The sequence below is a fragment of the Varanus komodoensis genome, unplaced genomic scaffold (genome assembly GCF_004798865.1).
Source record: "Varanus komodoensis strain SLA01 unplaced genomic scaffold, ASM479886v1 scaffold10, whole genome shotgun sequence".
Classification (NCBI taxonomy): Eukaryota; Metazoa; Chordata; class Lepidosauria; order Squamata; family Varanidae; genus Varanus; species Varanus komodoensis.
Genome location: NW_025335269.1, coordinates 12,441,812 through 12,456,322, shown reverse-complemented (window position 1 = coordinate 12,456,322; position 14,511 = coordinate 12,441,812).

Below are 14,511 nucleotides of genomic sequence, written 5' to 3'. Positions count from 1 at the left end.
GAGGGGAAGGAAGAAGATATATGGCCCAGAAGCTTAGTGGAAGTAGAGCTATGTCTGTTTCTTGTGCATTTCATTTTTGCTCAGGCCTGTGAAGTGAATTTCAACCAAGTAATAACCATCTTTTGCTATGACCTCCCACAATTGTGATTTTTCTGGTGGTGTTGTTACTCTGATTTTAGTAAAAGTGTATCTAAACAGGCTTTGTGTGACCTTCTGCATTGCTAAATTCATACAATTGTTTGATATCAAACATGAAAGCGTTCAGTTTATTCAGGGCTGTCATAATAAATGTGCTAGTCTTCAAAGTGCCATGAGTCTCTTCAGTAGTTTTGCTACAACAGACTAACACAGTTATCCTTTGAAAAAGAACAGGGAAGGTTTCTCAAGAAAAGATTGCTTCATTCAACAGTGGTCAATGATTCTGTCCCAGATTAAGTTAGGAATCTGGGGAAATTTATCCCAGTCCCCTAAATGAATTAACTTCTGGAAGGGGAGCATCTTGTTCTCTCCTTTTACAAGAACTTCCCATGAAAACATGAATGTTTAGAATAGATAATACTAAGTGCGGACATCTGTCCAAGTCCAAGTATTAGGAAATCTCGGGCCACGTGGAGTAGTTCTAGGCTAGAGTCTGCTCATATATGTGAATACTGCATATTGCAGCTAGGAAAAATGCAGGCAGAGGCTTTCCAGTGGGGAATGGGGAAGGGGAAGAAAAAGATTTCAGTAGGCAGTTCAAGTTGTATAACACATTTCAAAGGCCCATGCTTAGATATAAGAATAAAAGAAACTGATCTGAACAGCAATTGATTTTGGCTGCTTTTTATATTCCATAGTAATGAGAAATATGATCTGAATCACACATACGAACTACAGAGAGGGTGACAGTTTCTTTGCCTTCCCTAAATGGCACTTCAGAAGGTAGGTTCTTATTATACCCTAGCAGTCCTGATTCTACCCTAATTTTAAAGATGATCTCTTGGAGAAATACTTGCTGTTTCTGGTTCATGTTGACCCTAAATGGGTTGTGTAAGGAAAAAAATAGTCCATTTAGCATTGCGGAAAAGTATCCTGGGCACCACCTCAAATTGCCATGAGGAAGATAAATGTTATGAGAACTTCCACCTGCTCTGGATTCTTGCTTCTCTTCTTGGGGTTCTCATTTTTCTTGACCACCTTCTCTTCCCCATCTTCTCTCTGGTCTCACCCTCCACTCACCTTCCACATTCCTGGGATTCTGCCAGTTCTGCTGCCTTCCTCCATTGCACCCACTTTGGCTATGCCAAAGCTCTAATGAGGGACCAGATCAGGAGAGGAAGGGCCAGCGTACATCTCCTGGTCCGCCAAGGAGATGCTTCCTGGTTAGCGCCTTGACACTGCCCAGATGAAAGTTGTACAAGGAGGGAACAGAGTGGGGGAATCGCAGGAGAGGAGAGAAATATGAGCAGGCATGATGCACACAGTGGGGAGCTGTGGCAGGTTCCAGGGAACCTGTGGGTGCCATGTTGCTGACCCCTGATAACTTTTTAATGTTATCTGAATATGATCTCTAGGGACTCTAAAAAGAAAACATGTATAAAATGGATGGTTACCACATATACTGGTATATAAGGTGACTAGCATATCAGACAAGGTTGGTATTTTGGGCTGTTTATCTGGTGTTTCTTGTATGTCAAGTGCATATGACCCCCACCTCCCCAATTCATGGGGTATCTTCTATGCCATTATATACAGCAAGCCACCGGGGGGGGGGGGGAGCTTTCAACTAAAACAATGTTCCGAATTAATTGGGCAGCAGATGTCTGAAAGTTACTATTTTTAATGCAAACACCTCTCAGAACTGACGTATGTGATGGCAAGGGTGAGCGATGGACTCAGAACTGGGCTTGCAACTGTACTCAAGGCTTGCAACGCAGAAGGCAAACCACAGTAATGAAAAAAATTCACCTGGCATATAAATTGACCCCTCAATTTTTGTTTTGCTATGTTTGGTTTCAAGGCTTGTCCTGTACATGCATATATGGTACGTTTGCAGTGAATGCTTAATATAATATTGGTGAGTGAATGTTGGGTAGTGTAATTTTCACTTCTCATAATTCCCCATAATTATGAGGAAAAGTCCTCATAAATTTTAAAACTGACATTTGAAGGACCAAAATGCAGCAGCAGGCAACTGGAGTATCAGCCAAGTGCTTGCTTCATCAACTGGGCAATAACATAATTGTGTGTGTGTGTGTGTGTGTGTGTGTGTGTGTGTGTGTCTGTTGAATACTTCAGGAGGCCAATATTCACTGAGTGTGTGTGTGTCCCTTGAAAAACCTTGAAAAAATAATGAAATGCTATGAGCTGAGCTTTCATTTGAGTAATTTCATGGATCATCTGAATGTGATGCATTTAATTCAGCAATGCCAAAAAAGACACTCTGGGTACACAATATAACAAAACTGACAAAACCATAAAGGCAAAATGCGTAACTCTTGGGAGGATAGCCTGAAGTTCTCCAGATATTCCTGAGCTCTGTGTTTGTAAATTGCCTGGAGAGATTCAGCTACTGGGCAGTATAGAAATAAAAGCAATAAAGAGTCTCATCAGATCCAACTAGCTTGAACTGTGATCAGGAAGATAAGAATTATAGCTCAACATCATCTGGAAGGCTATAGGCTCTCCAAGACTCTTCTGATTTCTGGCAAAACACACCTATCTACAACATCCAACAAATGACTATTCACAAAGCCTTTGAATACATTTATTGAGAGAAAATCCAAAGAATTCCTTATCTGTTTTGTTATGCTGCTGAAATATCTAGATTCTCCTTATACCTAGTGGGCAAGTGCTATCATCAATGGGAAAAATGCTGAAGAAAATTAAAAAAATACCTAGCTATTCTTTGCCATAATAACTTGTGGTTAGCTTTATGGGTTTTCCTGGAGCAGTTGTTGAAATAGCAGATATGGAACTGATTTTCCTTTTACTAACTGGCTAAAATGAGCATAACTTCATACTGGAAATAAACTTTATGTTCTTGTCATATATAATTGGTCTCTCAGTATTTGGGAAAAAGCAGTGATGATAAAACTTTCTAACGGAAGGAAGACTAATGGGCAATAACATTGTGAAAAGATTGACTTATTCTGTTAGAGCCAGTGTTGTTGCTATGTTATATTTTAAAGTTGATAGAATGCTTATGAACCTATGTATTTATCATTTTACTGGTTTGTATAACACATAAAGTGGTAGTTTTTAAAAAACTAATTGCCTAATATTCAACCCACAGCTGCATCGCTCTTGTCAGTGGCAATGAAGAATGTGCTCTTCACCTTCTAAAGTTTGGAGCTGGATTTAAGAAAGGAAGTACCTTGTGCCTTCTATAGAACCCAGCTTCTGAGAATTGAGGAGAAGGGAAACTTCAATCTTGGACTGCAGGGAGTCCTTCTGGGAGAATATAAAGCACAACAAGTTGGCACAATTGCTTAAAGCTGACATGGAGCTTGTGTGCAATCCAACCTAACTGACAATGCAGACAGGTTTCCCACTTCAAATCCTCCATCCCAATGAAAACAGCTGTTGACAACCCTTATTAGAGAAAGACAGTCAAATATGCACTACCATAAATATTTGTGGTGAGATGTTTGAAAGAGCTTTGTCTCCTATTTAGACCTCAACATTCGCAGCCAGTTTTTCAAAAGACTTCAGCATGCTGGATTCTGAAAACCTGCCCAGTGGGGTCACACACAGCCACTTTCTAGGGGATCTTGAAAATGCAGCCACATAGGTGGCATCCTGGGTCAGGAAAAATGTGACTTCAGGGACCACACCAGTGCAGTTCTCTTGATTTGACACCGAAGTGGCACCCACACAAGATACCAGGAAGAAGCAAGAACTTACCATCACATATAACCCTGTGTATAATTAAAAATATATTTCTGAAATATTACCCTGTCGCACAGATCTGGGTTGTTCCTGACTGGCTGCCAAGTCCCGGATTAAGTGTAAGTCATTACCAAATCTTTTCCTCACATGGGAATGACTGGAATTGTTTGGTGTTAGGGTTGCCCTCCAACATTAATTCTAATTACCTCAAAATGCAAACATGCTGGAGTTTCCAGCAGATGACATTATTTTCTCTTTGACATCAGACATCAAAGCAAGAAAAATAAACATGGGACAGTGACAGCATTAAGCTGCTAGTCATTTTTCAGAACTCTTTTTCGGGTTTGATTCCAGACGGGTTCCTCTTTAAGTCTTCCACAGGAGATTAGGGTGGGAGGATTGCAGCATTTCAGTCTGATGAAAGCCTTTTCCTTTCCACTTCTCTTAAAATAAGTGCAAGGGCAAGAAAGAGAGAGAGAGAGAAAGAGAGAGGAGGGCGGAAAGTCTGGTTTAGATCAGTCTTGGAGTCTTAGAGGCACTCACTCCGAGACTAGTTTTTTTTTAAAAATAGCTTTCTTCTGCATGCTTGTGGATGATGCATTCGTGTTTTTAAACTGAACTAATTCAAAGGGATTGGTAAGTTGGCAATTACAGCAAATTGTGTGGTGTGCCTAATGAACACAAATGAAGTTCAGAAATTGAAAAAGTTGAGAGCGGGCTGCTGGGACAAGGCTGTTTCATGAACTACTGTATTTGTCTTGTCAAACTTTGTTGTCCTTAGGTACAGCTGATGCTAGCAATGCTGCATGGAGGGGTCTTGAACATGTTGCTTCTTAAGTCTTCAAGCTCAGACTGGAGGCCTCTGGCCCATTATTTATATCTGTTTATGCAGCCTAGACAGAAGTTGGATGTATACTTGGCATGGAATTGCAGCCTTCAGTTCTACACTCTTTTAAAATTGGGATCGGATAGAGCCAGCCGAACCATGAAGTCAATCTTCTTCAAAGGTTTTGAGTGTGTCCTTCATTCTGAACTTGATTTATGTTGCAGCACCCCCTAACTCAACGCCAATAATATATACCATGGGTGAAGGTCTAAAGATGGTCATATACAGCTGTCTGTGCCCTACTGCTGAACACTAAGATTCGTGGTTGGGTACTAATACAGCATCTATATTAAAAGATACTCTCCTAAACATTGCAGTGGCTGCCCCGCAACTGGAACAATTAGAAATGGAACAGTTATGGAACACCAGAAGGTCCCCACCTGGTGCCAACTTTATTATCCTTTTGGCACCAAGTCAAGACTGTCCCCTCTGCCAAGGCATTTAACAATCCTAAATATGGATTGTGGGGTTATGTCAGGTGTTTAATAGGCCTTGTTATTTTAACCTGTCGTGGTTATTTATTTATTTATTTTACGGAGGAGGGTTGTGTGTGTGTGTATTGAACTGTTATCTGTGTTTTATATTGTGCTTTATGTTTTGCTGTAAACCACCCAGAGAGGTTCAGCTGTTGGCAGTTTAGAAATGATGATGGTGGGCATGTCATGAGTGGAGCCCGCTGGTGCTGGAGGTCAGACTAGATGGCCCAGGAGACCCCTTCTGACTTGCTCTGTTTCTATGTTCCTATGATGATGAAAGTCAGTTCTTTCTCTCCAAATCATATTGAAATGATGGGGGTACTACCAAGGCGCTTACCTTCAAAAACTCAGTAGCAACTACTCTTGGTCCTCTGCCAGAAGCCATTCATTCCAAACCCATCCTGGTGAGGAGGAGGAGGAGGAGGAGGAGGAGGAGGTGAAGTGCATCCAAGAGAAGATGTTTCTCCTTCAGGTATCTTGAGAAGGGACCACTGCACAGTTTAAAAACAAGTGCATGAGCCATGTAATGTGTGGCTGCCTGCAGCCTGCTAGACTCAGAGGGTTACAAGCATCCTGTCGAGAGGCAAGTGTTCCCTGCCCTGCAGAAGACTTGGCCAATTTTGCCCATCCAGGTCTTTTGCAGCTGCTCACAAGGAAGGCAAACTGAGCAATGTCAGGGTATATCATATCCCAGTGGAGAATCGCTTCTCTCCTGCTTACCCCTCTCCCTGCCATGCTGGCTGCAGTCTTGTGATTTCAGAGCCACCAACAACATAGAAGGAACTGCACCAGCTTCAAGGGCAGAGGGAAGACACTCTGAATCCAAGTTTTACACTTGGAATGAATTTCCAAGGTCAGAGCTAGTAGGGACCAAATTTTTCTATGGCCAGGCAGCCAGTAGGGACCATCAGTTATTCTAGGTGGCCTTCTAGGGCACTGATTTGTATTCCACACTCAAATTAGTGATGGGGCGCACCTTTTCTTCATAAAGGCCTGGATGCACGCACTGGCAGCTCTAACTTGAGCCTCTCAACTGGCTGAGCTGGGCAAAAGAGTTTGCCTGGTATCCCTCTGATACTTGTACAGCTGTACTGTTCAGGGCCAGTACAGGACATTCTGCTGCCTGAGGCAGAATGAGAAATTCTCCCCTCTTCCCACAAAAGCGAAGGATACAATAGCCAAGACCAGCCAAGTTATTGTGGCATCCAAGGCAGAAAATTCCACAAGCATCTTTCCATGGAAGTTTAAGAAATGCAACAATATTTCATTAAATAGCTGGCATTTGTTGCCCTTCCATGAGGTCCTGGATGGGCTGCCTGAGGCAGCTAAATCCCTTGGTCTAAGGGTAGAGCCAGCCCTCCTGCTGCTTCTCAAAGCAGCGGGTGGAAAGTCAGGGGAACACATAATAGAAGAAGGCCAAGAAGACAGGCAGGCCAGAGAGAAGAGAGTGGAAGGGCATGGCATAGTCAGCTGAGTAAAAGTGCCCCTTGGGGCCCTGTACGCCTGTGATTAATATATCTGCGTAAATAAGGTGGAGGAGGCCGTCTGGGGGCCTAACCAGTCAGAGGATTAGTCAAGGTAGACATGGCAACACCTGGGATCATCAGTGCAATGTGGATTATAATGTCCTTTGAGCTTCTGTATAGCTCCAAGTGCCTGATCCTGCCTAATATTAGAAGCTAAGCAACATCAGACTTGGTTAGAATCTGGGTGGGAGACTAGAGTCCTGCAGTAGGCAGGGTGTTGGATCTGATGGCCCCTTCCAACTGTATGATCCTATGATTCTTTCCCAAGACATATCATTTTCAAGATTAACACCAAGACCATTCTCAAGCTGTGTATTGCCTATACAATATCATATTAGAATTCTAATTTGCCAAGGCAATATGAATTCTGAAACAATAAATATTTTTGTAATAATTAGTGCAGTTTTATGCTACAATGGAAAAAATAGAAGCATGAATTTAAGCAAAGCTGGTGGTAACCTATCACACCATGCTCAAAGCAGGGCATTTGGAAGACCTTTTAATTTTGGTGGAAGATATTTGGAGTGCAATCCTATGCATGTGTAGACTTTTGTTGGAAGTTGTAAGTTTTTTACATGTAAAGATAAAGCTCATGCTTTAAGCATCTGGATATGCACTGTTGCCTTCAAGTCAACAGAACTGAAATTTGCTTTAACTTTTACCAGCTTACACCTAGTATTTGTAAACCAAATAGAAAAAAAAACTATTGCAAAATTATCAGTTTCATTATTAGCACTGTTGCTTTTTCTACATGATTTGCTCAGCCTTTAACATCTCTTGGTAAACTCTGACATGGCCCATTGATAAAATTATAGCACCCATTCCAGAATTTGCTTTTCAATTACATTTGCTGCATTTGATAACTCAATTACTTCAGTTATTTCTACTGTCTTGTATTATTCTAGTCATTTCCTTTGCTAGATGCTTATAAAACATAGCTATAAATATTCAGACCAAATGCAGTTCTGGACAAGTGGATACTTTTAAATATAACTCATTTGGGAGATGATTTTGACCTTGAAATTTTAAAACGGCAAGGAAGACTCTGTTCACTTCTGATGTGCTGTTGGCAACAGAACTTGTGGGAGACAGATGTGCAAGTTGCACAAGCTGGTTCCCCATGCAAGTTCCTTTTTGAACATGATATTATAAACAGCATCAGGCTGCCTTTCAGATCCCAGCACGGAATGAATTAAGGAAATTATATTCTGCGTTATATCCTTTGCACTGACAGATCTATCCCATTTGTCTGTGTGATCATATTACCCTTCTTTTCAGTCCTTTAGATTGGCCTTCTCCATTGTTTTCTGCTGTTCTTAACTGTAGGATGCTGGATATGGACAGGAGCTCCATGGATTACATGCATATACGCATGTCTAAGAAAACACAGGCATGTCTAAGAGATGCTGCCCTGTTTCTGCAACAGTTTGCACATCCAGGCACCAGTCCTTGAGAGTTCTCCACTAATACTTGTGTAACTTCCTTCACCCATCACCAATTAGAACCATAGCAAGGTGCTACTTGTCAAAAGGACTGCCGAACTGGGAAAAGAAATTCAATCTGTGTTGAGAACATAGCACTTCCCTGAAAACTCAGGTTCTTTACCTAGGAGGATGTGCTTCAGCACCTGCCTTTGCCCAGCTTTGGCCAGATGTGCCCTTTTCTGAGAAAAGAAATCCAGCCATGTTGACACTCACACTTTGGTTACACCCTGTCTGGACACAGTGCTCAATGTGGAGCTGCCTTTGAACAATATCCAGAAATTTCAGCTAGTCCAGAATACATGATAGAACATTGACTGGACTGTTTCTTGGGTACATGGATATGTTGCAACAATTCCACTGGCTTCTGGTCACCTTCCAAGCCCAAGTGAAAGGGCAGGTTATGACTTGCAGGGCCAGTCTTGAGCAGCTTGGCACCAGGAAACCTGAGGATCCCCCTTCACCCACATGAGTCTTCCTGGTCACAGAATCATAGAAACAGAATGAGTCGGAAGGGGCGTCCTGGGCCATCTAGTCTGACCCCGGCTCCAGCTGGCTCCACTCATGATATGCCTACCATGTGCATGTCCAGCCTATGCAATCATAGAATAGTAGAGTTGGAAGGGGCCAGAAGGCCATCGGGTCCAACTTCTTCTGTTGCAAGACACTAAGTTACACCATCTCATTTAGATGACTTTCCATGACTGGTCATTGTGATGTTCAGGAAGACTTTCTTATGCATCTCACCAACATCTGAGTTGCACTGGGGAGGAGTAGGAGTGGTATGAGAAGACCTTCTCTGTGACCATGCCAACAATGCTCATTCCAGGTGTTGATGTCCTTGGGTAAGATACCCTCCGGGGCCCCCATTACAAATGAGCCAAACATCCTTGGCACTGTCACCAGGGTCCGTTTGCTTGCCCTCTCCATTCTGGTTTTCATCTGCACAGCTGCCCAGAAGGAGAGGGCCAGACGGATGGAAGCTGCTGTTCTTTCTCTTCACTCTCCACCATGTGCTCACTCACACACACAGGGCAAGCAAACAGTTAGTGACAACACAGTCTGGGAGATCCATGGGTTTGCCAAGCCCTGGCGCTGAAGTTCTGGAGCTCCCTGCCTAGGAAGACTGCTTCAGACCCCCTCCATTTGCCTTCCATCACTACATTAATATCATGTCTGCTCTGGGATAAAACCTTCCTCAGGCTTTTAGTTCACAAACATATATCTTTTTAAAGGTCTACCTGCGACTGTAGGACAACTGTACTATATTGACTATTGTAATTATATGACTGTTCTAGCTGATACTAGCTTCCTTGAGCATTTATTTCCAAAGGGAGAAAATAAATCCTTCAAGCAGACAAGCACAGAAACAGAGCTACTGTCATCTTCCCCTGTTCCATTGTGGATTCTGTTTCATAACACTTCCTGGCTTAAGACTTGAACCTAGCACAGCTCCACCTGCTCCTATAAGTGCTCACATCTAGCATGAAATGAATCCATTTGATGTTTCCCATAGAAATTGCATCATACTGACCCACTGATCCCCACAGTGTACAATACTCTACCTTCTGTGTAATATAATATGCATATGATGCTTAATGTTTCTGATGTGCCCATGTAAGCAATGACATTGCTGGAGATGGTGAGGGCCATATAAAGCACTGTTTAAAAAGGGTGGGTGGGTGGGAAATCATGAGGAATGGTTCCCAACAACAGAAACAGCAGGCCAGGACTGAGATATGGCATTACCCTGAAATTCCTCCCCTTAGTGAGCACTGAATTACATCACCATGTTTAAGAGACCAAGCTGGTGAGATAATCAGACTTGTCAGGACTGAAGGGTGATAATTGCTCTGCTTTTCATGGGAGCACCTTATACCATGCTGTACTGTTTGCTGCTCCTAAAGGAATGACTACCATCATTGCTCGTGGCAAGACGGCCTTGCTTTATACAAGCACATTAAGAGCATTTACTGACCCAAATAAAATGAAAGGAACACAATGTCCCTCAGTTGAGCTCAAAAGTACAGCTTTGTTTAACTTTTGCACACTGTTTTCCACCACTTCGTGTGGCATTTATGGGAGACTTGGCACAGCCATACGTACCATCTCAGAAGATATGGTGCATTTCACCAAGCAGGTGAATCCATGCCAAGGAAATGCCCATCGAAGAGTGCTGTGGGGCTTCTGTCCTGGCCTGGCCAGCAGTAGCCAAGCAGAGCCTTTCTTGAAGCTGCTTTAGTCTGCATTAAGAATCACGTGGTGGGAGTGAGCCCTTACAGAGGAACAGTTTCAATCCTTTAGTTTAGACCAGTCTTTCCCCAATCCAGTGTCCTTCAGAGGTAGTGAGACCACAGCCCCCAGCATTCACTTCCAGCCATTGACTGGGAATTCTGGGTGTTGCAGTCCAAATGTGTCTGGAAGGCACAAGGGTGGGGAAGGCTGATTTAGACTAAAGGCAAATACAAAGAGGAGACAGGAAAATGGGACATAAAACTCTCTGTGAAGAAAGCAGAGAGTTTTCCCTCTATTTCCCATTAACCTCATTTCTCATTAGATGGTGGGAAATTCAGGACAAATAAAAGGAAACGCTTCTTCACACAGTGCATAGTTAAGCTCTGGAATTTGCTACCATATGAAGTTGTGATGGACCCCAGCTTGGATTGCTTAAAAAAAGGAATTGGACAAATTCATTGAAGAAAAGTTTATCAAAGGGTATTGCTCTGATGGGCTATCCAGTCGCCACGGAACATGGAAAGGAAGATACTGTATTGTGCTCATGTCATGCTTGTCAGTTCCTCATATGGCTTGGGTTGTGAGAACGGGATGCTTATCCAGGGCTCTTCTTATGTACTTACACCGAAGACTTTCTGGTTCTACTAGTCAAAACGCTAACCACTTCAAACTCGATGGGCCAGTCCTCGCATCATGACTGCCAAGAGTCATGAATGAGTGCAAGCTAATGTGAAGAATTTAGGGACACTCCATCCCTGGATTGTTTAATGCAACATCCAAATCCAGCACTGTGCAGAGAGACCACCCAGAATGTGTAGCTCATAATCTGTGTTTGAGTTTCAACTCTTTTCCCCAGAAATGCACAAGTCCAGTTTCGGACACTCACTTGCTTCCATTTGTTCATGAGCATTCAGTGGCTGAAGGCCATGACATATGAAGCGAGACAATGAGTGCCCCACATTTTTCAAACTGCTTTTGTGCAGAGAGGAAGCGCCAGGTGAATCGGGATCAATTGTCACAGTGCAATGGATTGTGAGCAACCTTCTGCACCTTACCTCTAACCACGGGGGCTGCTAGAGAGCTGCGCTCTAATTTCCCCAGTTAAATGTAAGGAGGTGCTGTGAGTGCTAAAGCTTGCTTTGTATATATCACAAAGTATGCCACAGAACAATCCTATTGACAGCAGCAAAGCTTTGTGGCACAAAGACCTGCTGGCTGGCTTGGCAGTTGACTTTGAGAGAGGGGAGTCCCTTCTTTCTGCTGTCCTATTCTGTTTTGCGGGAAGGTGAATTAAGTAACCAGCTGTGGGGTTCTTGTAATTTAGGAGGACTGGAGATGTGGCCAGGGGAATGAAAAAACGTAGGGTCCTGTGGCTCTCAGCTGCCCCAGGTACCCCGCTGTTTCCCAGTACCAACTAAATGCCACCAGTGAGGCAGCACTGAGCTCTCCGCCAGCGTGCTGTGCACTTGCTCTCCGAGGTAGATATATGCTCTGGCAACCAGCAGGATACCTTCTCTGCCTAAGAACTGTCACTTCGGCTCCACCGGCCTTTAGATAATTTTAGGGTTTCTTCCAAAGCTTGTAGCATTCTTAATTGAATAACAAAGAATTTCAAAAACAAGTAGGAAGGCCTCAGCATTACAGGCAGCCTACAAATACATATATGAATGAATGAATGAATAAAATGTACCCATTTATCTATGGCTAAAGGCACAATCCACTCATATTCCATTGATTTCAATAGAAGAGCTAAAGGCAAGCTGAAGTTTTTCAATGGAACTTGAAAGTGTCCATTTTTGCAGGTTTGCATCCTAAATAAATAACTGTATCCGATCTATTTTTAAAGCTAAAGTCATTTTCTGACTTGTTGCCATCAGTTTTCAACCACCCTAGTCTCACCTGGTACGGGTACCTGGTTACATGGTACAGATGTACAGACTACTATATGCTTCTTTACAGAAAGGGTGAATAAAAAGTTTAAACTTTCAAATAAATAGACTTTCTTCTCTCTTCTTGTTTTGAATGAGCTGCAATTTTCAGTTGAAACAAATCACAAATTTGGATCCAGATCTGAATGTCCTCAGAGTTCAGACTTGGAGGCTGCTGATCTTTGTAATTTGGTTTGGATCCATCATTAACTTTGATCCATCATTAACTTCCTCCTTCATAAAGCAGTTTAAAAAAACCAAAAGCAAGCACTATGCAGCTGTTGAGATAAGAATAATTAAGAACAATGTATTTCCTTGTAAAACTCCTCAAAGAATAACTCCTAGCAAATGACTGAGCATCTAATTCAGGCCACACACAAAATATGGGTAATATTTAGTAACTTAAAAAAGGCAAGATAAACTAATTTTGCTTTAAAACAGAGGGTGGTCTCCAGGTCTTGCATTTGTCAAAGGAACATGCGTTTTTTATCTAGAGCCCTTTTTTTTAACTGCACAAAGAAGAAGAGTAAGAAATAGAGGCAAAGCATGCAGGGAGCTTATTTTATGCCAGTGTAGACAGATCTCTTTAGAAGAGCAATAAAAGTCACATGAGGCCCAATTTAGCCAAATTGCAGTTCCCTTCTTCTTTCAATGCTACAATCTAGTCCACAAGAGAGTACTTTGATTCTTCTTCCAAGAAAATCTGCTTAGCATCACAATGCAACTATTTAGTCTACGGTTCACCAAATTACAAATTAGGAAAGATGGGCGCAGCACAGCACAGCTGCGGGGGAGATGGCCGAGACTGCGCCCATCTTTCCTGCAGGAGTGCACCTGTGATCACACACACCTTTCCTGCACAAAGCAACTGCGATCGTGGCCATCTCCCCACTCAGGTGTGGGGGAGGGGAGATGACTGTGATCTTGGTTGCCACCCAATGCGGAGTTCGCAACCCAAGTCAAAATTTTAATGAAATTTTTGTTCGTGACTCAATCTGTTCATGAACCAAGATGTTTGTGAGTCGAGGTACCACTGTATTTGTTCTGGACTGTACACCCCCCAGAGAGCTCTGGAGGGCTATAAGAGCAGTATATAAATGTAATAAATAAATAGATAGATAATAAAGGTGCATCCACTGCCTGATGGAGTAACGGCCACATCAACAGAAGAGGATGGATCTTCTAATGGTGATGAGGGCAGAGAAACTCCTGAAGGGCAGCTGCTGGGCAGCAACAGTAGCTGGAGGTGATCCAGGCAGAAGGTCTTCACAGAGAACAGCAGTGATGCTCAAGATAACTCTGGTTAGTACCATGCACAAGAAGACTATGCTAAACCACTTCTGAAAGTCTTACCTGCAACAAAACAATCCAAATTGAAACAAGAGATAGTATCAGAAGATGAGACTCCTGGACTCGCAGGTCAGAAGGCATTAAGAAGCCTCTGGGGATGTGTGGCAAAGGACATGTTCAAATAGCACTGCTGCTAATGACATGACGAGATCAAAGGCCAAGGGAAGTCCAGTGACAGGCATGCACAGAGGCAAAAGGAAAGTCTGATGCTGCACTGCACATGCATTTGGATCCCGAGATGTAAGAATCAAGGCAAACTGGAAAACATAAAGCAAAAAAAGAGAATCATGGCTAAACATCACCATGCTCGATGTGAACAAATGAAAGAAGACTAGAATTAAGATTTTGTAATGAATTGATGGTATATAAAAACTTTAAATAAATAAATGGGACATATTCAAGTCAGATGAATACAAAGTGTTTCACTTTCTAAGAGACAAACTCAGAACGAAACAGAATGGCTCCAGTATTGAAGCAAGATGCAGCACAGGGTTTAGGGAGTGCAAAGTCTGGCTGAATGATGCCAATCAGGATGCTCAGTCAACCTGTCAACATAACCATCACTCACGTCTACACTTCAACAACAGATGCTGAAGAAGAAATGGAAAACTTTTATGCAAACATCCAAAATATAATTAGTATCATACCAATCAAGACATGCTAATAGTTAAAGGTGACTGAAACAAAAAGTGGGAAACAATACAATATGGACGCAGTCACCATCCATTTCAACTGGTTATTAAGAAAATTAAAATCATA